The sequence below is a fragment of the Rhea pennata genome, chromosome 1, assembly GCF_028389875.1.
Source record: "Rhea pennata isolate bPtePen1 chromosome 1, bPtePen1.pri, whole genome shotgun sequence".
In the NCBI taxonomy this organism is placed as follows: Eukaryota; Metazoa; Chordata; class Aves; order Rheiformes; family Rheidae; genus Rhea; species Rhea pennata.
Window position 1 is genome coordinate 198218540 of NC_084663.1, and position 24417 is coordinate 198242956.

Here is a 24417-nt window from a genome sequence, read left to right on the forward strand (position 1 = left end):
AAGGAAGCAAGCAACATCTTGGGCTATATCAGGAAGAGAATTGCTAGCAAGTTGAGGGAAGTGATCCTTCCTCCCTACTCAAGGCTGGTAAGGCCACACCTGGAGTGCTGTGTCCCATTTTGGGCTCCCTGGTACAAGAAAGACATGAACCTCCTGGAATGAGTCAAGTGAAGGGCTACAAAGATGATTAAGGGACTGGAGCATCTATCATATGACAGGAAGCCAGTTTTCCAAATGCTGTGTTAGTCTGAGTATCTCAAAACAGAAAAAAATAAGTGGCTGTTCTTCATGAACTATTCATTATCAAGTTTAGAGAATAGAGTTGTGATATTAAGATAATTAAGGCTGCTTATGAAAAATATCAATGATTTAACCTCATATTCAAAACTTAAGTTATTCATCAATGAGAGAAAGAAGAAACTCACCACCCACAACTCCAAAGAGTATCTCTTAAGACACGACCTGTGATTTGAAAGACATAGACTATTATTTAGCTTTCTTCTTATTTTAATGTGTAAGTCTGAGAGCTCCATCAGATGCCACATCTTTTTAACGCATCTTTTTCTTTCACTCTTTTACAGCTAGCAGCTAATGTGAACTTCACCTTCTGATGCCAGGCTCAGTTCTTGGCAGGAGTTTTTTCTTCTTTGATTCCAGGTTGGCCTCAGACAGCTCAGGCCAGGACTCTGGCCAGCTTGCTGCCTGCCTCAAGCCCTTAAAAGACTCTAACCAACAACATTCCCATTTTCCTGCCATTCCCTTATATATATGAGGCAATGGCTGATGTGCCTTTTTGGTGAAGAACTACCTGGTGGAGAGAGCAGAGATGATGATGCTCTTGTAGAAACAGTCAATCAGAAATAGCTGCTCCTGTATTTGTAGGAGGCTTTGTGCCATGTAGTTTCTCAAGTTTATCCTCAAATACTGAGATCACCAGAATCAGTGACTACCTTTTAAAATATAGACATTACTATAAAGTGATTATTAAGAATCCAAAATGATTCAACATTTAGATCAGAGTATGCACAACTGAGATTTAGTGAACAAGATATGAATAATAAGAGACTGTGGAATAACTTAGTGGCTTTTGTCTGCTGTTATTCAGAATGCATCACTTACATAAACCTTAAGTGTCAACTTAGTTGTGAAATTTGCATCATGATGTGAAAGAAGAGGTCACAGAAATAGTTTGACAGATCTTGCAGTAAGTATATCTCTTGGAAGGATATGCAGGAATTGATTCATTGACTCACTGAATTACATAGTATTTTTTGACTCATTGAATTACATAGTATTTTTGGCATTAAACGGACAGCTGCTAAGAAATTTAAAGACAGACTCCCATTCCCAGTGCTGATAAAAAGAATATGTTCACCATCTTTAAAAAAAAGTACTATTACAATATGTTTTAGGACAAGTTATGTTTCATGAATTACTAGCAAATTTTACAGTGTAGGAAGCATTTGACCAAACTTATACAGTGCTTTAGCATCCCCCGGAATGGTAGACAGAAATTCTACTTGAAAAATGAAAAAGCTTTCTTTCTTTCTTTTGACCACAATGAGTAGGAATGTAATTGCCATTCACAGATAATTTTCAGCATTTTTCTGTATGTAGTAATGATAGCTTTTTTAATCATTAAAGGCAATACTGAAGAAAAGATAAGTATTCATAGACATGTCTTTTGTACAGGTTGATTAAGAACCACAGGTCTAATTGCTGAAGTCAATGAGAAGACTCCCACGGAGTCTAATATCAAGCTCAGCCTGTCATGTACTGGCATCTAAGCACATACCTCTACCTTCTGCAGAAACAGGATAAGCCAGGTGTAATAAGTGTCCTGCTAGCAGATATATAGTAGAGACAGTCCTGGAGCTTTTTTTGTTATTGGGGACTTTGAATCTGGAGATGAACTTCCCAAGCTCAGAATATCCTGGCATTATCTTGACAAGATAATGGGTCTGTGTGTCCATTAGGTCCAAGATATTTTTGTTGTATTCATTTTCACAATGCCTTACAAAAACTGTGCCTCTTCTTCCCTTTTCTCCTCTGTCATTTCTTTGGTAAAATAATAGAGTTCGTAGGTGTTAGTTTGAAGAAAACCCCTCCCCTACTCCTGACCACAAGAACACAGTACCTTTAGGATAACTTTCCAGTGTAAAACCCTAGTCTGAAGAAGCTTACGATTCACAAGACACCTAAAAACACTCCCCACTATTCACTATCTCTTGCTGTTATACAGTCTCCCCAATCTGGTGAACACTGCTAAGGCTTTGCCATACTCTCTTTGTTCAGGAATGTGAATTGTCTTCTGTATGATAATTGACATAATGATGTGACATAATTGATATAGCTTGACTTTCCTCGTACTGCAGATTTAAGTCCCCAGGGACTAGCTTACCGGAGATGAGGCCTTTCATTTGGGACAAAAGGCTCAGTTAAGTACAAAGTGCTCTCTCTAGTGAAACAAAGCGAAATAATGAAAATTATTTCCATGAAGAACTAAAGGTTGGAAGCATTAAGAGTACTTAATGCTTCATCATCAAGACTTTGAGGAGAATAATAAAAAAATCTCACTTCTAGGCCAGCAGCTTCAGGTTGCTGAGAGTGAAAATAATTTTGTGGCAGAAAAGCATCAAGCTGTCAAAAAAGAAAATTATCCTGTAGCTTGGTCCTTTTGGCCTAGTGAGTACTCTATATCCTTTTGCATTGAAGATACTGCCTTTGGGAGCATTCCTCCCCATGGATAAGAAGAGGCAAGCGAAAATAGAAGATAATTTGGTATACAGATGGCTGGGTTTGTAATACTTGATAGGTTCAAAGATAGCACATCTCATAGGGCTCAAGCCAGGCTCTCAGAGAATACCTACATGGATAGACTTCATTTTCCTAATACTCCCTAATAGCCTATCTAGAGGCATATAAAGCATGTATGTATTGCTTGTTTTAGTGGAAGAAGGTGGTGAGGTTCTCATATCACAACCTTTCTTTAATTGGAGTGAAGGTTGATGAGCTGCCTTAAACCAAAGCATCATAAGATCATAGGAAGATTCAGGCTGGGAGGGACCTCACGGGGTCTCTAGTCCAAACCCCTGCTCACAGCTTTAGGGTCAGACCATGTTTCATCTATTCTAAAATTAGTAAAGAAAATTTTACAACATGTCACTTCAATTAACAGAAGCATATAACAAATTGTTATATAATAAATTGTTGTAAATATCATATTGACTAAAGCAGGCCTTAGTAACAGAAAACTAGAAGGTGATAAATGTGACTTTAATTTCCAAATCAATTCTTGGGGTTGAGTCAACTCCACTCCAAGAATCTGTTTGCCACTGTCAGCAAATTGAAGGGAGCTACAGTAAAGAGGAAGATCAGCAAATACATGAACAACATGAACTGGAAGGGTCAGCACATCTGCTGCAGAGTTCATTGCTTATTACAATTCTACAGAAGAGCCAAGGAGCACAGGATCAAAGGTGATCCAGTCCATAAAATGTACTTGGGTTTCTGAAATCTTTCAGAAAAATCCATTACTAAAGACTCTCAAAAATACTAAACTGCCAAGGGTTAAACACCACATTTTCTCATGGATTAATAACTTATTAAAAGATGGAAAACAAAAGACAGGAATAAAAGCTGTCAGACAGATGAAGCCATGGATATAGGTGTATTGCAAAGACTTCTGAATCCTCTGCAGGGTTTGGTAAATCTCTTGTTGGAGATGGGGAAGTACCAGATATGTATTTTGGGGAAGGTCACAATTGTAGTTTCATTTAATGGAATTCCCTTTTTGAGTGACATACATGACAAGTAAAACCAACGTCTCTTAGACGTGTAAAAGAACAAGAAGTGTTTTAATTCACTTTTTTTCTGATTTTTGCAATTTTGGCTAGTTGCATCTCCTTTCTGTGAAAGTGATTCTGCACTGTGAAGATTTGCTTTCCTTCTCTGTCACCTACAAGCCTTACCCTACTTTACTTCATTACCTTTTCTTTTTTTCATTGTGCTTTGCTAATTGTCTGATTTAAAAGTTCTATTTTGTAAAAATGAACTGTTCTGTTTCTATTTAGGTTCCTGAAAAGGAACTCTGATAATTTTAAAAGTTGATCTAGCTGGGGTATCACAATAACAAATGTTCATTAATATATCTCATAGCACAGGAGAAAAGAAAACGTTTGGCTGGACACACCTTGGAGCTGTACAGTACCATCATCTAGCAGCTCCACTTGAGGTGGACGTCTCTGTCTGTGACCTACTCTGGCAGCCTCCACCCCTTGTATGAAGGATCCCTGGCGCCTTGGAGACAGCACATTCAACTTGCTGGTATACATGAGATTTAGGAAGGATCCAAGCTTGGTATGATGAACCCCCTGTGCCACAGAGGCAGGTGCCTGGCTCTTAGAGGTCTGTGCTGTGCTGGGAGTGCCAGCTGGGGCTGCAGCTCTGCTGCTGCCCTTGTCCTACAGAACATGATGCAGAGCCTCTGGGCTGAGGTCTGATGGGCTGTGTCCCCACTCACTGGTGGATCCAGGCCACCCTCTTGTTCTGCAAGGGGACAGCAGGAAGCCACAGTTTATGTACAATGGAAAGCCAAATTCACAAGCGGATCCCTGAGCATGGCACTGATGGTGGGGACAGCCTGTCCCTGGCTAGATCCCAGCCCAAGAGCAAGCAGGCACGGTCTTCTGAAAAGAGGCCAGTCAGCCCTGGTGGCCGTCAGCACAGGTCTGCTCAGATGCAGTTCCCCAAGTGCAGCACTACTGCGTATCCACAATACTGCACCAGCACCCCAGGCAGGGCACACATGTCCCATGACCTGCTGGATGGGCCAATGGTTGGATGCTCAGAAGTACCCGTTTCTTATATGCCACAATGCTGCTGGCTGCTGCTAGCTGAGTTGGGGGCTTCAAACTCTGCTTCAAGCCCTAAAATCAAGTGGGCAGGAGACCTAAGTTGATCTCCCCCTCATGCTGGTAAACTTGGAGTGTGAGATAGAAGCAGCACAGGTTCCACTGACTTCCTCATTGCAAGCTACAATGAATACAAACTGATGCTTTCAGCGAAAATTTTAAGAAGGATTACAAAAATCCAAATGCATATTTCATTATTAAAAGAAGCCCATGAAAAATTAAATCAAGTTGTGAAGAAAACTTTTAAAATGTATTCTCTTGTCTTGTGCATCCTGCATGATGAAGCTAAAAACGATACTTAAATATAAGTGTTGCTATGGTTATTGACACTTCTTCTGAGTCTTGGGAGGAAAGCAAGTGATCATATTAAAGAACAGGTTATAGGCAGGAGATATAACCTGCCTATATGATTCATATGGCCTTCATATGATTTCATTTGTATTGGTCTAACCTTCAAACTTTCATGGCATAATATGACTATAAATTGACTGAAGTAGCTGCAAGTTCTTTTTGTGTTCTGTCTTTGCACAGAGAAGTTTTACCCCCTATAGACAAGTTTGAAGACCTGAACTCCCAGAAGACAGAATTTGTTGTTCATTTACTGTTGCTCCCCAAAGCACTCTGTAAGATAAATATCTTGTCAAATGTCATGGTAGATTTTCCCTTTTAATTTGCTGAAGTCCCTAAATCTAAGAACATGGAAGATACTTTTCATAGTATGGATTATCTTACAACCAAAAATAATTGGTTTTTTTGAAGCCTTCCTCTATCTCCTTGCTATTACTTGCATTACAGCTGTGCTGAATGTCCTCCATCAAGTTTAGGGCTTCCTCAAGTCAAGTATGAATGTGTTGTAAAGAGTGGAGAGAAAGGGGAACCTATCAACTCCTTAGAGCTGTGGAAATGGGGGGAAAGCACTTGTATGTAGATTTGACATGGAAAGTGTTGTTTCTGTTTGTGTCACACTGACTCCTTGTGATGTTTGTTGTGAATCGTAGGACCACAGGATAATTCAGTTTGGGAGGGACCTTAGGAGGTCTCCAGTCCAACCTCCAGCTCTCAGATTTCACAGAATCAGTAAGGCTGGAAGGGACCTCTGGAGATCATCAACCCTCACCGTAGCCCATACGGGGATTGAGCCCACGACCTTGGCATTAGCAGCACCACACTCTAACCAGCTGAGCTAAACCTGCCCCTGGATCTAGGACCTTCAGCACGTAAGGCAAATGGGCTTGTAGCAGAGTTAGCTCTGAGGTCAGACCAGGTTGCTCAGGGCTTTGGCCATTCAGTTCATGAAAACCTCCAGAGATGAAGTGTCAGTTCCTTCCCCAAATACTGTGATTTGCCCCAAGCTGAGAGACAAAAAGGCAAAAGAAGAGCAAAGTCACAGAACGTAAAATGGGGAGTAGGGTCCTACAGAGAGCTGGTGACAATATTAGGAGAAAAGGCCTGCTCTCTCATACTCAAGCCCCATTCTCAAGTCAACAAACACTTCTAGAGACACCAGTTTCATGCAGTTTCCAGCTTTGCAGCCCTTCTTTATATGCAGGCCTTTCTTAAGGGCGGTTTCTACTCTCAGGGCAAGCGGTCATGAGACAGTTAAAGAGACCATCATCTCAGGCTTTGATGCCAAGACTGTTCAAGCATGTTCAGCTTGTGCCCATGTTGGAAGTGACTGAGTACATTAAAGCAGACGGATCTGCATCAATGCGCCAGCCTGGCTCTGCCAGGTGGTATGGCTTACAGCTGTTTCCATGGGATAGCATAACAGTGCCCCAGGGGAGGAAAGATTAGATACTCTGTGCATTGAGTTCTGTATCTGTTTCCATCAGCACTGGCCCCTTGATGTGGCTGACTGGCCTCAAGCCCCCAGACTATCTTGTGGGAGCCACAGGGAAGTCAGCAGCAGCCTCACCCCAGCACGAGCAGAGGTGATGAGTGGTGCTCACGGTGGACACCACCACTCCTCCAGCTGCTCTGCGGGAGCCAGCAGCACAGCCTCAGAGCAGGTGCCCATGTCTGGGCTAGAGGAACAAGGATGGAGGGACCAGGGCTGAAGGGACAGCACTGGGGGCTGGCAACGTTGGGGGCAGACAGAAGTGGTGGTGCACATGCTCACCCTGTGTTGGGCCTTGGGTCTTCAGAAAGACAGGGGTGGGAGGGAAAGCCAATTAACAAACTGTGGGGAAAGGAAAGACCCTTAAATCTTTATGTATTTGATTTCTATATTTTTTTCATAATCTGCTTATCATTAGCAGAACACTTTAAGTGAATAAAAACTAACAGAAAATACATATTACAGATACAGACTCAAAGGCTTGTGATTGTTTAATTTTGGTGTTAACACTCCTCCTAAACTATAGGGCAATGATTTTAAATGTTGTCACCTCTAACAAGCTAATGAGAAAGCCAGTTGTAGCACTTAGTTGGTATTTAACACAGAATGGTGAATATAAGCACCTTGACAAAAATTCTTATATAATTAAAGTTGAGTCACTCACTCAAACCAATAACATCTTTCAGCAACAAACTGAAAGTGATCTGAGGTGAGAATACAGATCATTTAAAATAATGAGCCTTGCAGAATCTGCATGTTTGTGCTGTAATTGCACTTGTTGATGTCACCCTGTTTAAGCTAATGCATTAGTTGTGTTCTGAGCTCACTCATGGACACTTGGAGCTAATGCATATCTTTTCCTACAGTTGCACTTATTAATGAGTCCATTTGTTGCTTGAGTACAGAAAGTGAGAGAATTTGTAGGGATTTTAGACTAACAAAATAATATAGGGACAACTTACCTTCGCCTGAACCTAGTTGAGTTTAAATCAAATGGGTGATTGTTTAGATTCACACATAGTGTTTACGTTGTTTATATTAACTCTGCTTAGAAATCACTCTAGCTAAATCAGTGCATCCTCTGGTGTGATATAAAGAGGTCTCTCCTCAGATAAGCTACACTGGTATGAAGAAGCTATACAAAAATAGTCAACGCAGTATAAAACTGTCTGTAAACAAGCCTTAAAGCATGGCAGATTAAGACGGCCTGCTCCGAGATTTGCACCAGCTTAATCAAACGCTAATTGAATTTTATTAAATTGCAGAAACTTTTCATTTTAGACAGAGCCTAGAATGCTGATCTTCCATTCAGACTTGTTGGTAGTGCTGGGGGAACTGCTTCTGGTGAATGCTTCAGTTACAGCAATGAGGCCTTGGTCATCCCCAGACTGTTCATGATGACTCAGTTTGCAATATGGTTCCTAGAAAGCCAATTATAGGAGATGGAGCTGAGGTGGTCTCCCATTTTATATGATCTCCTACTTATCTCTGAGTTCAACAACTACACCTCCTCTCATGATGTTTAAGACCCAAGTTCACTTTAAATTCTCTAAGGCAATGTGAATTGGTATCTCCCTGGCTGAGTGAAAAAAGTTTTCTTTCTTCTAGGCCTAGAAAGCTGAGGACCTTGGCCTTTACCCACTGAAGTAACAGCAATCGTTCTGCTTATTCTCATGGACTGGGATTGGTTAATGCAACAGCTTTGAATATTTTGGTTACAGTTGCTGTGAACTGCAAGAAACTGCTGAAGGACCACCTACATGGTGTGTTGTGCATGTGCTAGTACATTTGGCAGCAGCATATATGATCAACGGGAAATTAGGAGGAAGGAATGGGAAAAGCAAGAGAAACTTGCTGATTGAAGCCTTGAAAAGAACTTTGTCTGTGCCCCTTTCAGAGACTCTTTTATTTAGACCGCCACACTTCCTCGGAGCAAAAAATCTATGGGGTGAAATTGTAATGTAGACCAAAAGAGACATAAAACAGAATTTTCTCTTGAAACTAGCACAAAGATCTGATATGGAGAAAATCTCGTGGACTAACTCATTGAATCACTATGTTTCCATGACTTTTTACTTGTACCTTGTAAGAAAAAAAGCTAAGAGTTTTGGACATCAGGGAGCCACCATAACTGTACTGTGCCTGGGACTTATGTTATGCTACAGATGGCACGGTGGTATTTTTAAGAATTACATACGTGTATAATTACAAGAAGATCTCTGTACCAACTAAGCATGTGGATATTTAATGTAAATTGATTAAGCCTTCTGTAAAGCCTTTTTTACAGAGCTCCAAATATGTGCAAAAAGAAATAACCCAATGCTCAAACTTCAAAATCTGCATGGAAATAGCAGTGGATGCCGGACACTCTTAATTCCTGCCTGAGGAGGCTTTTGCTGGTGGTTCTCGTGTCCTCTCTGTTGGCAGCAATGGCAGTGCTCCTTCTAGGATCTAGAAATACAACTGGAAAACCATTGCTTTTCATTTGTTTGTTTTTAATCCTCCTCTTCCAACGCCTCAGGCTTGCTTGCCTGGCAATTAATTTTGTTCGGAAATGTTGCACGAGCTGTACTGCTCTGCCTTGTGGGAAAGGCAGTTTGTGTGGCTGATCCTTGCATTTCTCTTTTGGGCAGGTGCTCTGGGCTCAGGATGTGGGGGGAAAGGAAGGCGCTAAGGGCTTTCAGTCGGGCAAGGGTATGCTGGATCCCAGTGTGCCCACCTGGTGAAACTGGGAGACAAGGAGCAGGCCTGGTGCGGAGCAGGCAGAGGCCTTTGTTCAGCTGTCTGAGGGGGTGACACGGGGTGCAAGGCCACGCAGATGGACCTCCATCAGTGCTGGGCACCTATGGCCAGCGTACGGGACTCCGAGGTTTGCGGTGTGCCAGCTGATAATATCTCTCAGGCAGAAATCTCCTGTGCACACTGGACACTGCAGAAAAAGCAAGTTTAGCATCTAGCAGGTTTCTTCAGCTTTTAGGATGGCACCGTCTAGTGGGCTGTGTTAGTACTGATCGACACAGGCACTACCTCCCTCCACATGGCTTTTGTCATAAAAAGTCAGAAATGGAAAAGCTGTACTACGACATTTGCTGGCAGCCCAGATGGGTCTCAAGTGCTGGGAGCCAGTGTGAAGAGGGAGAGGGAGAGGGAGAGGGAGAGGGAGAGGGAGAGGGAGAGGGAGAAAGCACCGACTGCAGAAGTGTTAGGCTAGATGTGGAATAGCAATGTTGGGATCATTGGACCAAAAAAGTGAGAATCACCTCTTTGACCAGAAAACCAAAGCAAACTCTGGAGGCCCTACACCACCTGAAGTTGGTGCACTGGGCTTGGCTCTGCTCTGAGTGGGGGGCTGGACTACATGACCTGCAGAGGTCTCTTCCAGGCTGAATTATTCTGTGATGCTACAGTTCTGCGCTATGTCTGCATTTTAAAACAACAAGATGCTCCTTCGTCGATAAATGGTCTTTTGGGAATCACATTACTGACCTCATAAAACTGACCAGTTATTTGTGTAAGGTGCTGACACACCTGTCTGTAGTGCTGACACATTTCAAGCATTACAAGTCACCTCTCTTCCTTGGAAGTATAGGGCATTTTCTGACAGCTTTGGAAGAAAACAGAGACCACACCCCAGGGGCAGACGATCAAATCAGGGCTTTGTACCTCACCTGCATTCTTGAACTGTACATTATGAAATAGAGAAATGTGTTTACTGATCACAAAAGCAAACATCCTTGCCCCCCCTTCCCCTCTCCACTTGGCAGAAATGAAACTTGCTGGTTTTGATGGGGAAGGAAATAATGGTTACCTCCCTAATCTGCATTATTAGCGGTAGCAGCAGGGCTGTTCCGTACAAAGAGGGAAAAGTCAAAAGATTTCCTGAGAGGCCAGCAAGTGTTTGCTCCAGGAACATTTAAGTGAGTAATAATTGAATTTCCTAAGAAAGACTGCAGGGTCAGATGGTGGTTTCCATTAGCACACGTAACGTGGAGTAAAGTCTTAGTTAACTTTCTGTATTAGTTAGACACAAGGGCACAGAGTAGGGGTGACCTTGTCTGTCTCCTCTCCTTGCTGGAGAAGTGATCCTGCCTGTGATTTTGTCCACCAAGAAGGCATCCAGGGTCATGCACCCTGGGTCATGTGCTGGGAGGATGCAGTGACTGAATAGCACCTGTGTGAGGTCTGATCTAATTGTCCATGGTGGTGGATCGTGTGGCACAGGTCGTGGTGCCCTGCTCTATCCCAACCTCCTCATCCAGCCTGCAGCAGGATCATAGTTTTACTGCTTCCCTGTTTTGGAGGCATGATCTGGAATAGCTGCATATGCTTAGATTTGTAGAAACATCATTAAAACACACCATTTTAATTATTCTGGATAACTTAACATATGGGGGGAGAGGAAAGGAGGAAAAAAAAAAAAAACAAGATGAAGACTGCAGCTGCAGCAGCCTGTAGCATTACACAGCAGAGGTAACAAACCAGCTCACTAAAAGGTCATTTGCCCTTCAGTCACTTCATCCTCATCAACACTTAGGAGGAGAAGGATGAACTTTGCAGAGATTCATGTTTTGGGGCATACAATATGCTCAGGCATGAGAACAGATTGGGAAGCAAGGGAGGGCTGCCCTGAAGCCCAGCAGCTCTGCTTCATCTCGGTGGCTGACTGTTCCTTGGGGGTGAAATGACCATTGCTGCTGCATCTCCTGCACCCCTTGTGTGGGGTGGTGAGTGCTGTGGGGTAGCGTGGCCCCCAGGGAATGGCGCTGGGGAGAGTGCTGGTGCGAGACAGCAGCGGTGCACCTGCTCCCCAGTGCACGGTGCCCCGCTGGGCTTGCAGCGGCACTGGCAATGGTCTTGTGTCCTCTCCATGCTGCTGAATTGAAGGCTTGAAAAGAAGCAAAATGACCAAATTAAAAAAATAAAATCCTTCTAAAGCAATCAGAAGAAAAAGATTTGCTCTCCCCTGCCCCTTGCCTTCTAAAATAACCAGGCAGTGGAATGATTTTGCATATTTATAGTCTTATTCTCCAGTCACCTGCTGAATATTTATTACTGTAGCATCTCTTATGTCTTTCTGTCTGTTCATAAACAGCTCGATGCCAGTGCACTGAGCATTTGCTTTAAACTGAAGCCAATAGTTATTGAAATAAAGTGCTTATTCCATGCAAGTTCTCCAGATCTTCCACAGAAAAGGTGATTAACAGCCACCTATATTCAAGGAACTCTAGGCTATGATAATAATTTTCTGCCTTCAGGAATGAGGCATAATTATTTGCCTGCCTTGGAGTGATTTGATTGCTGCTGACTGTTTAGACAATCCAGCTTCCAGGTGCAGATCTGATTTTACTTGTAACAGGGGAAGTATTTGTATAGTCTCATATGCCATCTCCTAGCTGGAGGTCCTGGATCTCTGAGGGTCTGTAAGGCGTTAGGAAGTGATCTGCAAAATGACTGCAAGTTAAAAATGCAAACTTTACATATTCACATGCAGAAAAGGAAGGGGGAAAAATTGAGTGGAAATAAAAAATAATAAATCAACTTTCAAAGCTGAGGTGCTGTTTCTTTTCTTTTCTTTTTTCTTTTCTTTTCTTTTCTTTTCTTTTCTTTTCTTTTCTTTTCTTTTTCTTTTTCTTTTTCTTTTTCTTTTTCTTTTTTTTTTTGATTGAGAGTGAAAACTGCTGAGACAAAGCTACACAGAAAAGTCACTGTTTTTTTCCCCCAGAAGTGACAGGTGGCATCAGCAGAAAAATAGCCTTATGCTCACTCCCTCACAGTTTTGTCAATGTGTATCATTAAATTCTTCCTGCTCAGATCTGCAGGGTGGACAAAGCAGATGAAGAAACCTTTGCAGTGGAGCATGTGCTTAGCACTGCGGCCAAGCTGGACACCCGCACTGAGTTCCCTTTGATTTCCCCAGAGGCACCTACATACCAGGGTCAACATGGCCTGTGGGCATCACAGCTTGCTCTGGTTCTTGCTGGTACAGCTCACACAAGATGCTCATCCCTGATCACCCTTTCAAAGCTGTAACCTACATTACAGCTGGATCTATAATGAGAATAATTCTTCTCCATCAGTGTTGGTAAAATTTCTGGGTTCTCAGGACACATTCAGTTTTTCTTTTGGGGTCATTTTATTGGTTTTCTTCTGTTTTGTTTTGCTTTTGCATGAGATGGTGGGAGGAGGGTTGGTGCAGGAGACAAGGCCAGTGAATCCACACTGAGATTGTGAATCATTGTTTCATGACTTAGTTTCCTGAGGAAATAAAATTCATAGGATCGTGTTATTGCTCACCATCTCTCTTCCTCTGTTCTTCTTTTGCATCCAATTTCAACCATGTTGGACAGGAGGGACAGATGTATCAAGTAATATGAAATGTCAGCATATTCAATGAAAATAGCTGGATAAGGTTGATTTCTTTTGGAGAGAAAAAGTCAAATAGATCATGCCTTATCAAACACCAGAGAGTTCACCCAAGGAGGCTGGGCGTGAGGGAGAAATGCTGGGTGCTAGGCCACCTTGGTTCTACGGCTCACGTAGCTACTTATTCAGTTCAGCAGTAGGCAGACAAAACCCCAACCCCAACAAGGTGGCCAGATGCTGCAGTCTCGTTCTGGGCACACCTATGCTGATGTGGTCCATGGTTGTGATATGGTGCACAGGCTGTCTGTATAAATTTCGTTTAAAAGGGAACTGAGGACGGGTGGTAGGGAGGGGTTTCTGTGCTCTAGAAAGGAATGTCCAGTAGGATGTGGTATGTGCTATTGCAAAAACGGAATTAGCTCACCAAGCTGTTAATACAATCACCATGTGCAGAAAAATGGAATAAGGCTTAAATATTAGGCTTATCTTCATTTTCACCAAGCCGGCTGCAATACTGAGCCAGATGGGTGCAGTCTGCACTGACAAGGGCACTCTTTCTTTTTAAAGAGCGTTTTGTGTTCATCTATCCATCTGCTTGGTATCCATGCAACAGTGAAATGGAGCAGCTTTTGCATATTTATACCTTGTTCAGCCTGCAGCACTATGAGAACTAAATGACATGATCATAGAGAAGTTTGTCCACTTAGAAACACTCCACCAACCGTAGCAGAATAAATGTGAAGTGAGTATTATCATTTAATTATTTTTAATCAATAGTAGAACTTGGCAAATTCTGCAAAGTATTTATTAATGTTAACTGAAACAATAAATGTACTTTTGCTTTGGTATTCACTGTCCTTTTTAATGGTATTCTGAGAATGTGCATACAAATGATTTGTGCTTAGCTGAATGCAAGTTCAGTGTTGAAAGGCCTTTCTTCAAAAGGAAGAATGGCCTTGTGATTAAAGTACCATGCATGACTCAGGGGCTCTGGGGTAGGTACTTAGTGCTGTTGAAAACTTTCTTTGTGACCACAAGCAAGTCATTTCAGGGGACATTTTCAGAGCAGGTATTGGATCAGGCACTTGGCCATCAGTTAGAATTTGAGTGCTGGACTCTGCCTTATGCCCTTGTCAATTTTACTCTACAGATCTCTAAATAGACTCAATACCCCTCGTGCAAAATAGGGATATTCATATTTCCTTTTTGTCATCTGTAATTTGTCTTGTCTCGTTATACTGTAAACTATTAAAGGCAAGGACTGTTGCTAACTGGGTTCTTCTGTGGATCACAGAACAGCACTGTCTTGGTCTTGGCCGAGACCTCTAGGAGATGCTATTGAAGAAATAAAATTATGCTGAGTGAAAACTTCATAAAGTTTCCTGAAATGACTATTTTTAAATTGCTTTGACTTCCTTATGTCACTCTGGTCAGAGAATAAAATTAAAGAGCTGCACATGAGCAGCTCTGTTGGGTCTATATGATTTGTCTTGGCTTTTCAAGGACTGTGATGTCTTCAGCATGGTCTCTGAGGTATGCGGAGGCCTGGATCATCATAGCTAGAAGATCAGAAACCCAAAGTGAGAATTATAGTTTGTAACTGCTCTCAGCAAGCACACCAGAGTTTTGGCAGTAAGGATAAAGCTGTTCAAGGAGGAGACAGGACTTCTGCCAGGGTTGCTTGGATGCTGTGGAAGAAACACCTGAAGAAGCAGAGGGACATCCCCCACCTCCCACCTCCTGCCCTGAGTCCATATTCCATACCCTGACTGCACTGGAAACACAGTGGTGCATTTATTTATTTTTAAAGCACATATCACAGTGCACAAATAATTCACATCATAGTCATAATTCTGGGAGGTCAAGAAAGATCAAAGTACCTGGGACAGCTATTACTTGCCCCACTAATATACAGGAAGAAGCTCACACACCACAATGATGAGGAAAGTGCAAAGCCAGGCTTACAGCTGGACAACCTTTGGCAAGGTCAAGGTGAACGGAGCTGTGAACAGCTCCCAGATAATGCAGCAATGCAGAGAATGCGTTTTGGGCTTCTGAACCATTTCCAGTAAGGGACAGACTAAAATGAGTTCCGTGGATAATTTCTAGGCACAAAAAAGAGCTGACTTTTAATTTTTTAAAATATCGGCTATTGGTTACTATTACTTGAATGAACACTACAGCTAACTAGATAGAAGCGTTTTCTATTTATCTTGCGGCAAGATATCTATACTACACTTTAGTATATGCACAAAATATATCTTCATTCACATGTATTCAGAAGAGGTCGTGTTGAAGAGGCAGAGTAAACAGTACGTGTAGAGGTAGAAATGGCAAGCTTTGTGGAAACTTCACTATTCTCAAAAAATCCAGAATTAACTCCCAGTTCAGACAAAATCTTTAACCTTTCCATTCCTCTGCAGGTTCAAAGGCCAGTGCAACTCATACATGAATTGATGTGGAAGAGTTTTCTCAAGAAACGTGCTGTCAAAGTTAGGTCTCCTGCAACATGAAGGGCTGTGCACCTGGACTTCAACTCAAGCAACTTTAGCTCAGCTCTCATTTCTGCTGTTCTGCTGGCTGTTCTTCTTATCCTTCCCCAGGACGCTCTATGTGGGCACCCTTTAGCGTGTGCAAAGAGACTCTGCAAATAGGCTCCAAGCTCCTTGGAGCTGCCCAACTCCAAGGAACACAGCAACAATTTATTGGCTCACAGGCTATCTGGGATTTAGTGAGTGATGCAGCTGAGCACTGGAGAGCTCACCACCCATAAGGCAACTCTGCAGACCACTGCACAGTGCTCCCTGCAGCCCGAGCCAAGGCTGCACAGCTGTGCGGGCTGAATCAGAGCCGGACCTTGGACCCTGATGGGGTAAGGAGGTCACAGCTGGGTTACAGATGAAGGGCTGTGGCTCCCAACATTGACGGCTTGATACCTTTTGAGGTGGATGCCATCACCATGCATGCTGTTGAGTTCAGGCTGAGCCTCTCTCTATACCTCTGCCTAATAGACTGTAGCCACTGGTGGGGTAATGGGCCTTCCTGAGTCTCCTAAATGCATCCTTGCCCTGCTACCTGCACTTGTTCAGGCTTTGTTGCTACTGTGTCATCAGCCCCAAGTTGCGCTATATTCTGCTTTATCCAGCCAGTCAGCAGGATTCATAGCTAGTTGTAACTCTTGAGAAACTACTGTGTAGTGGGTCACTGCACTGAAAGTCACGCTAACTGCTGGGAATTGCTTACAAAACTTGACAGTCAGTATTTCTTCTACTGACAATGCAACTGCTGTTCCAGTAATTTCAAGACATCAGCTGCAAATCTTTTTCTCCAGTTTGATCATATACAAATCAGTGTACATACTACAAAGCATTAACAATATAGCAGCTTCAAACATATAAAAAAAGGTTTTGCTGATGTTAAATACTTGTTCTTTAGTGACAGCAATATTCATGTTTGCATATGATAGTCTAATAGAAATAGCAAATGTATTATTTGTTTCAGTCTGTTATAATTGATGCAAACATCAGCAATCTACATAAACTCCCATAGTTTGCAATGATAGGGGATGGCACAAGAACCAATCATCCATAGAGCAAGTTATTCCATCATAAATTAATTCATGCAGCAAAGCAAATATCTTATTCTCTCTAATTTATTAGTTAATATTCTGGCCAGTAAGCCCCTATTTCTCTGAGATCTTTTGTTTGTGTTCTTTATTCTCTCCCTCTTTTTTTTTTTTTTTTTTTTTTTGATATCCATTGGTTGCATCTTTTACTTCTAGTAAACAAATAATCTTCATGTTTGGCATAAATAAGCAATCATTAACTCCATTCTAATGCAGTAGAAGGACACCTACTCAAATCATCATATTTTCTAGACACTTTGTTAGAGCCTGCAAGGAAAAAAAAGATCTTCAGTGTCTAGGATGTTGTACAGTATTAAAAAATCCACTGGAGTTGTTACCATTCTTTCTTTTACGCTAACGGGAGTGTTGATTTAACATTGATTAAATTTATCAGTTACTAATTAAGTTTTTCAGTTAACCTTTTGCCTCATGGGGTTATATTTTGCAACTGTTACGTATAATGCCTTGTTTAAGCCCTGGTTACTAGACAGGGTAAGTATTCTCTAGTGTTTATCTATACCAACTCTCTTCAGTGTTGTTTCTGTCCCAACTCAATCATACTATTTTACTATTCATTATTCACCTATCCTAGATTATTTCTAGACTTACATATTTGCTTGAAAGAACTTACTGGTCTCAACAATATCAGTAAGTTGAGCTGCTTCCCTTCAAGTCAGTGCCCCTAAGCGAACCACCCTGGAAAACAAACTGAAATGACCCACCAAGGCGACTAAGTAACTGTATTTTTGGATTTTTCCAAGGCTTGAAATTAGATTGATTAAATCTATTCTTCCAAGATTGATTTGTTCTGTTTGGTATTTCTGCTGCACACTTTAAGATTGACAACTTTCACGGTCACAGCTTTCCCGGAAAGCCCCTGTGGGGTTTTGCTGAAGTGTTGGCACGCAGCCCCCTTGCTGCATTGCATTCCTTGTCTTACAACTTTCCACAGCCCCTGCTTTTTCCTTTCTTTTTCCCCAAGTTGCAGTCTATCTCATTAGCCGTTTTTATTTTTGCAGTTTATTAGCATATGTAGCTATTGAATAGTTAATAATTTTGGCTGCTATCCATCTGATGTTTCATTATCAAGCCACTGTGGCTGAGGTGTCTCAACTTCTTGGCCAGTCATTGCTATGGGAGAAGGTAATCCATGTAGTGCGGGGACAGAACCTGTAGCCATTCGAATGACAGAAAGTTTTTCATCCCAGTCTTTTCCTATGCTGCTGGCCATCTTTCTCAACGCTTCCTTCAATGTTCAGTTAGCTCATTCTTCTTGGTCAGAGTCTAGAAAATGTCCAGCTGCATGAAATCATTGCTTGACTCCTAAATTTCATTCCTTTCATTAACTGACCTGTAAAACAGGAACTCTGATCTGCATCAGTTCTGTTTGGAATCCCCCTTTGGGAAAGACCAATAGCAAAAAAATGATGAACTGTTGTTTTTGCAGAAGCATTGCAATATAAAGGAATTGTTTCTATTTTTTAGAGGGATCCCTCTATGACCAACCAACATTTATTTCTCGTCCTAGCTGTGCATGATGGATGAATGAAATCTATTTGAATTCTTGCCCAATAAACAGCTATTTTTGGAGGAAGAAGAGGTTTGTTCCTCACGTGAGTTAATTGTTACTTGCTGTAAGCTGTTACCTACCTGCTATTATTTACCCCCATTCAGCCATCCTTCCTGGTACAGGGCCACTAACCCATAAGCAGGACCAGAAGGACATCTTTGATTTCCTCTTTGTTGCATGTATAGTATTAAGTCATTCCTGATCTCAAGGAAGACTATTGTTTGTTGTTGAATTTCTTTCCATCACAGCCCATTTCTCTTGCCCGTACTTCTGTATAGCATCTGTTATGACCTTGTATTTGTCCTGTTTTAGTTTGTTTTGGAACATTGCTCTCTCTCTGTATGTTCTGCTTCTCTTAGGGCTGCATTCTTTGCTGGTGTGTCCACTTTACTATTTCAATATTCTCCTTCTGGCTTGTCTTTACTAGGCTTTCACACGCATTGCTTGTTTATCATCAGTTCTTTTCATTGTGCTTTGGGTCACTTGTTTCCAGAGGGCGGCATGCATATTGGTTCACCATATCCTGAACATGTCCTTTTTTCTCCCTCGTATTGGTAGCCAGACAACAGTAACATGGCAAACCCGTTCCAAATCTATGAAAATAGCTAGTAGTTTCTCTAAGCTCTCATTTTACAGTTCTTCTTTATTGTTTACCATCATTGCTGAGGCTTCTTGGAATCTCACCGCCCACCATACAGTACTATGTGCTTAGGGGCCATATACCAGAGGTACTGCTCCAACTTGTTCAAGGGTCGAGTCAGTTCTGACTTTAATTTCCTCATGCTTCCCTTCATCAGCAGTTCTTGTGACACAGTGTCAACTGGTCCAGCTCTTTGCAGTGGAGCAGAGAGAAGGGGCACATCTTCTGAGTAACCTGGTGGCTCTGGTTGAACAGGCATGGGATCATACCAGCTTCACCATGGATATTGAACATAGGCTCTCTGCTGTAGAGACACACTGCTCTGCACTGTTTCTGCTTCTGTTCCTCCAGCAATTCAGACTCCTATTTTAAATTTCTCTTTTCTAGAATTGCAATTCTGTGATACAGAATCACTGTGGGTGCATCTCATCAGGGCCAATAGATCTGCGGACGTCAAGCTTGCCCAGAAGATCTCTAATCCTATCCTCCTCAACCAAAGGAAAGTCTTCCTTTCTCCAGACTTTCACTCTCACCTCCAGGCTCTGGGATTCTTGAGGGCTGCACTTACTCTCCAAGTCTCCTCTTTACCATATTTAATAGACTTGTCAGTGTAGTTGCAGCTTTCCACAAAGCCCATACATGGTAACTTTAATAATGGTCTTGAAGTAAAATGCTCTCCTGGCAGGTTGTAAATGCTTTTCCTACCCATTAGCATTTTCACACATGCAAGTTACCAGCTCCCATGGCTGGGGTCTTTCCACCCTGTGAGAAGTCCTATTTGTACCTAGGTATATAAGATGCCCAGCACAGTCCTTGCCTCCCCTCTGAGTCGCCGTGCCCAGGCACCCTACAGCACATACAAAGAGGTGCTGCATGCCGCACATCCACAGCTCCAAAGCAAATATTAATTTGCTAACACATAGGATAGCTAGGATTTAATGAGCTGTTCAGCTGAGTATGGGAGAACTCACTACCCTCATAAGACATACAAAGGATTTCGCCGGCTAGGCAGGCACCACGTGGGGGGAAGAGCTGGTCTCCACAGCCCCCAAGCCGGGTGGTGCTGTGTTGCTCTATTTGACCTCTATGTTTATTTCTTGTGAGTTTTATTCCTTTCCACATCGGAGTTTTTCGCACAAATCCTTGAATTGCCAGCAATCCTGTCTCTATGGCCGTGCCACTGCCTGTGGTTGTCCTGTTCTAGCTCTGCTCTGCAGAGCATCTTGCAGCTCCTCACAACTGCACAATGTTCTCTGCAGCCTGAGCTGAGGCTGTACAGCTGCAGGTGCTGTATCAGAGCACGACTTTAGATCCTCGATTGCAAGCAGCTGGCCCTGGGTAAGGGCAATGAGGTTACAGCCAGGTTCCACTTCCAGCTGCTGCTGGAGACAGCTGCTGCAAAGACTAGCGATCCACTCACCAGTATGTGTGAAGAAATGGGCACTTCTGGTGCCAAGTCTTCAGGACCACAACGTCTCCTTCCTAATTCTTGCTGCATCAATTTTAGCATAGGTTCTTTGACTCACAGTCCAGGCCATAGCACACCTTAGCAAAGAGGCCTGCACCTGTAAACATTAAGAATTTCATTACGAGTTCTCACTCCTGCACAAAACCAAAAGGCTTCTTTAGAGCCAAAAGAAGAGGCCGTTAATTTGCATGTACTGATCAGTAGCAGTTGTGGAAGTGCTGTAAATAACAAGGCAGAGCTGCAGTTGTGCTGAATGACCTGTAACCTGTGTGTTTGATCTTCATACACAGGCTGGTGCATTGCTTTTCTAGACACAAATCAAGGCCATCTGTATGATTTACTTTCTCCTCCAACCATCTTCCTTTATTAAATTAAATCCATCATTCAACTGCTGTATGATTTATGGCTTTATGTTTTGCTGGGAACGTGTCACAAAGTGAAAAGCAAAAGTTTTGATCTATTTGTATACCTAAACTTGTCTGCCTAGGGTGAAGTTGGAAGTATTTAGCTTCCTTTTGGATGAATTCTGATAGATGATACAAATTTCCATCCTCTTCTCCTCATCATCAGTTCAATCTGATTGCTAAGAAAGATTCTAGCATGGTGAGCAGGTGGCCAACCTGCTTGCCTGTCCTGGCACACCTTGACCTGCATGCAGCAGTGCCTGAGGTGCTTTGGGTGCCTGAGGTGCTTTGGGGCTCTGAGGCAGCTATACATGAAGCTGCAGATGGCCGGGTGGGTGAGGGAAAAGAACTCAGCCTTGCTCTAGGTTGAGTGTGACCAGCGTTGGCCGTGTCCAGCTGAGGATGGAAATACCATCAGTAGTCTAGGCAATGTGACATAGAGGAGACAGTTATTTTTTGTCCCACTGCTGTTCTGCCCAAAGAGGAACTGACCCACCCAGCAGACCTTGTGCTAGGGGGAGTAGAAAAGGAGTTTCCCAGTTGGGTGGAGTGGGAAATGGCTGGGCAAATGCTACAGCCACAGTCTGGGGTCTGCTGCTGACCAGACGTGCTGGCTTACTCATCATCCCATGTGCTCTCCACTTTAAATCTGGACATGGGATTTTCTTTTTAGGTGGGAGCATTAAGACAGGAAAAGGCAGAGGGATCAGGTACGGCCCTACCATGGCACTGTTCCCTCTTTGACAGAATCTATGGAGGTCACCTCTGAAGAGAAACTGAAACCCAGGCAGTCTTTTGGCAATGATGGCTCTTTTCTGGGACAGAGGAAAGGCTCTTGCTCTCTTGGTGAAAGAAATCCAAGTGCGTGTTTCTGACCGTTCAGCTCAGGGGTGACTGAATGAACTGGTTAACCTCTCTAAACCGGAAACTTGAGATGTAACTGATTGAGATGGCTATGATGTTTATTGATTAAGCAATATACTTCTAAAAACTCATAATACCTTAATTAGTTAATAAAAATGTAATCATTAGTAGCATTGATTCATAATTATATTGCCACAAGTAATACTGAGTTACAACTCTATTACTTATAATTAGTATTAGTACCAATACACAATTATATTACCATAAAGAACTTTTATAAATCACACACATAAACTTTATTAAGTTGCAATTCTATTGCCTTTCCTCCTGCACTTAATATTAAGGTACAAGTCTATCCTGTCCAGAAAATACAGACAAAAGATAATACTGGAGGCCCCAGGCTATGAACAGCTCCCCAGTGGTCAAACACAGGTCACAGAAGAATTCAGCCCTGGGAGCTGGGGGCAGTTTGGGGGATACCAAAGAAAACAAAGTGGGGACCAATGAGGAAGTATAGCATATACAGAAATATATGGAAGGTCAGAAGCAAAGAACTGACCTGGGCCAAATGAAAGTATGGATCTTGTCATCTCACTCAGGGTGGAGAGTCCCTGCAGAGGTGTATAAAAGTTGTGATGTTTGTTTGTGCTGTGGAAGTATCACTGCAGATCCATGTTGCAGAGCTGCTGCTATGAATTTTTTGCTTTTGCTTTTATTTTTAAGCATGTTTTTGCTTAAAATCCTTTTGCTGCTTTGGATGAGCTATCACAGCTATTAGGAAAAAGCGTAAATACAGCACTGAGCATGAATACATGCTTGTAATGATTCCTTTTCCTGCCTCCCTTCCATTTTTTCAGTTAGCTGTTGTTTTGGTAACCTGCTCTGTAAACTGGATGCAATAAATTGGTGACAAGCTAAATGACTGCCTTTTCTATGGCAGGAAGCAGCAGGAGTGGGCTGCTGCACCAAGGAAGATGAGCCAGGAGCTGAGGGTGACCCCAGCATAGGCTGGACAGTGCCCTCACCAACCAGGGTGCAGTCCCACAGATTCTGAGTTGAGCAGCTTGGTGATAGTGACAAATTCTGTGACCACCCACTGATCAAACAAGGTGGGGTGAAGAGACAGGTCCAAGGTCAATTCAGGAAGTCCATGAGTGAATCAAGATTGTCAGAGGACATGGCTAGATACAGGCACATCTACATCATAGCTCAGGCAGGGACTGAAGGCCCAGGCCTGACCTTAAATAGAGCCCTTGGACCACTTGGCAGGGGGTGCATGGGTTGACATCCTAGGTGAAGCTGGTCAGGCTAATTAAGGCCCATTAATGCATTCTGGGCCCTGACAACTAGGTCAGAGAATGTGCAGGTCAGGAGCTTAAGGAGAGTTAGGTTGGTTTCTCCTGGCTGTAGCGAGAGATGTACAGTCTGCTGATCTCACAGCTGTCTTCCAGACAGAAACAACATCTTTCAGCAGAAGATCCAGACTCAAAGTGCCTGTCAGATTTGAAATGTAGGCATCATCTTGTCATCTTATCTGGCTTCCAAGAAGGATTTGAAGGTTTCCTTTAGCCTGTTGGTGAGATAAATTATAACTGTAAGCATCTGGAGGACTGTCAACTTTCCAAATGCATGAGACCTTCAATGGTCAGTGCTAGCAGTCAATGGCAGGCAGCACAGATGCCTCTGAGATGGCCTGGCACCTGGAAGCCAGACAGTATTCTCTGGGGCATCTGGAAGCCAGGTAGTATTCTCAAACACCCATGTGGGCAACTGATGGTCAACAGAACTCAACCAGATGTTGGGACCTCCTCAAAGCAAAGCTCTCTGAGCTCCACTGATTGCCTCTCCCATCTCAGGTAAAACATAGCACCCTGAGCCTATCCCTACCCATTTATATATCCCCAGCTCTTTTGTTCATGGTGTCTGTCCTGTTGTCACTGTGGCAGTATTTTCTTTCTCATTTAAGAAACAGGAAAGAGGAGCTGGTGTGGCAATCTCCTCACATTGGGGATGTCTTGCAGGGCCCTGCGTTGGGGGACCTTTTTAGTCCCTTACATTACCATTTCTTTTCAAGTCAATGTCTCTCTTTCCACTATTTTCCAACCCTTTATAGTATGAAAGATTAGGAAACTCCAGCTGAAATAATCAGTTGATGATCATAATGTTAACAATGACAAACAAAGTCCTTCACGTGAGACAGAGCATCCTATGTAAAGGCTGGAGATAGCCTGAGTAGATAGAACTCCCAGGAAAAGGGAGTCCTGGTGGACAAGCTGAACAGAAGTCAGAAGTGTGCCCTTGCAGCAGTGGAGGCCAGCCACATACCAGACTGTATTAGTGCAAAAGTAGCCAGCAGGCCAAGGGAAGTGATTATTTCCCTCTCTCTGGCACTTGTGAAATCACATGTTAGCACTCCCAGTACACGGGAGACATGGGCAAACTGGAGCGAGTCCAGTAGAGGGCTACCAAGATGTTTAGGGGTCTGGAGCTCAGGATATACAAAGAGAAGCTGGGAGAACTGGGTTGTTCAGCATTCAGAAGAAAAGGTGAAAGGAGGCTCTAACTGCAATTTCAAATGCCTAATGGTTGGTATCAAGAAGATGGAGCCAAACTCTTCTTGGAGGTGCCAGGTGAAAAGGCAAGAATTAACAAGCACAAGCTGACTAGACATAAGGAAAAAAATCTTGGTCACGAGAATGGTGCAGCCCTGGGACAGCTCAGAGTGGTGGTGGC